Genomic DNA, 2542 nt, shown 5'->3' on the forward strand with positions numbered 1-2542 from the left:
CACAATTTGCAGTTGAAAACTATCCCCCGACAAATGCAAGATGTGTAGCCAATGACGGGTAAGTTTTGTTCTCATTCTGTGACCTAAGAATGAGATCTAGAACGAAGATTTCTTGATCTCCATGATGGGCAACTCAGAAATTATAGAAACAAAATGCCTAAGACAGGCAGCATCTCAAAAAAATAAAAAAAAGGGAGAATTGTGGGACTTTGTTAGAGTCCCAAGGCTATGCTGTTTTGCTTATGCAGCACTGAAGACGTGCAAGCAGTTTTTTTGTACTCTGCAAATAAGTTTGTCCTTGAGCATGCAGGTGCAAGTACAAGTTATTCTTCTCATGCTCCCAGTTCTCAGACAAGAATGTTTATTAAGAACAGGGAGTTTCTATAAGAACTAATATGATTAGCAAGTTGTATCTTGGGGTATAGTGTACGTGGGAAAGAACAAGAAGTTTTGAGAAAGTTTATGACTGTGCCTTTGAACTCAGAATAGATATATTATGCCTGCAAAAAATAAAGCTTTGCTTCAGATCATCAGTCTGAGCCTCTCCTTGTTCTTCATCTTCGGCTCTCCCCTTCCCTCGGCTGGACCGCGGCAGCAGTGAGTTTGGTTTTGGTTTTAAATTCAGTAATCATTTATTGTGCACCTATTATTTTCCATTAAAAATATGGGAAAGAAAGAAAAGACCAAAATGGATGTCAGAAGAGACTCTGAAACTTGCCCTTGAGTGAAGAGCAGCTAAAGCAAATGGAAGGAATGAAAAGGTAAAAGAGCTGAACAGATGTCAAAGAGCAGCTTGAGCAGACAAAGCCAATTACTATAATGAAATGTGCAATGATCTGGATTAGAAAACCAAAAGGGAAGAACATGCTCAGCATTTCTCAATCTGAAAGAATTGGGGGAAAAAATTAAGCCTCGAGTTGCGATATTGAAAGATTCTATGTGCAAAATAATGAATAATGCAGAAAGCATCAAAAGAAGATGGTGGGAATACAGAGTCACTGTACCAAAAAGAACTGGTCAATGTTCATCCATTTCAGGAGGTGGCATGTGTTCAAGAACCAATGGTATTGAGGGAAGAGGTCGAAGCTGTGCTGAGGGAATTGGCAAGGAACAAGACTCCAGGAATTAACAGAATACCCATTGAGATGTTTCAACAAACAGATGCCCCACTGGAGGTACTCACTCAGTTATGCCAAGAGATTTGGAAGACAGCTACCTGGCCAACTGACTGGAAGAGATCCATATTGTACCCATTCCAAAGAAAGGTGATCCCACAGAATGTGGAAATTATAGAACAATATCATTAATGTCTCATACAAGTAAAATCTTACTGAAAATAATTCAAAAGTGGTTGCAGCAATATATTGACAGAGAACTTCCAGAAATGCAAGCTGGAATCAGAAGAGGATGTGGAACAAGGATATCATTGCTGATGTCAGATGGATCTTGGCTGAAAGTAAAGTATACCAGAAAGATTTTTTTTTTTTTTGACTATGCAAAAGCATTTGATTGTGTGGATCATAACAAATTGTGGATAACATTGAGAAGAATGGGAATTGCAGAACACTTGATTGTACTCATGAGGAACCTGTACACAGACCAGGAGGCTGTGGTTAGAACAGAACAAGGGGACACTGCATGGTTTAAAATCAATAAGGGAGTGTGTCAGGGTTGTATCCTTTCACCATACTTATTCAATCTGTATGCTGAGCAAATAATCTGAGAGGCTGGACTATGTGAAGAAGAACGTGGCATTTAGATTGGAGGAAGAATCACTAACAACCTGCCATACGCTGACGACACAACTTTGCTTGCTGAAAGTGAGTATGACTTGAGGCACTTACTGATGAAGACTGAAGACTGCACTCTGCAGTATGGATTACATCTCAATATAAAGAAAACAAAAATCCTCACAACTGGACCTATAAGCAGCATCATGATAAATGGAGAAAAGATTGAAATTGTCAAAGAATTCATATTGCTTGGTTCTACAATTGACACCAATGTAAGCAGCAGTCAGCACATCAGACAACTTATAGCACTGGACAAGTTGGCTGTAAAGGACCTCTTTCAAGTGCTGAAGAGCAAAGATGTCTCCTTGAGGACTAAGGTGTGCCAGACACAAGCCATGATATTTTCGATCGCCTTGTATGCATGTGATGGCTGGACAATGAATAAGGAAGGCAGAAGAAGAACTGATGCTTTTGAGTTGTGGTGCTGGCAAAGAATGCTGAAAGTATTATGGACTGCTAAAAGAACTAACAAATTTCTCCTGGAGGAAGTGCAGCCCGAATGCTCCTTGGAAGTGAGAATGGCCAGACTTCCTCTCACCTACTTAGGTCATGTTATCAAAAGGGACAGTTCCCTGGAGAAGGATGTCATGCTCGGTAAGGTGGAGGGTTGACGAACGAGGGGAAGACCCTCAATGAGATGGATTCACACAGTGGCTGGGGCGATGGGCTCAAGAATAGCAGGAATCATGGAGCTGCCACGGGACCAGGTGATGTTTCGTTCTGCTGCGTACTGGGTCGCTCTGAGTCGA

This window comes from Orycteropus afer, unplaced genomic scaffold (assembly GCF_000298275.1).
Source record: "Orycteropus afer afer isolate SDZICR_OR568_19922 unplaced genomic scaffold, OryAfe1.0 scaffold00116, whole genome shotgun sequence".
In the NCBI taxonomy this organism is placed as follows: Eukaryota; Metazoa; Chordata; class Mammalia; order Tubulidentata; family Orycteropodidae; genus Orycteropus; species Orycteropus afer.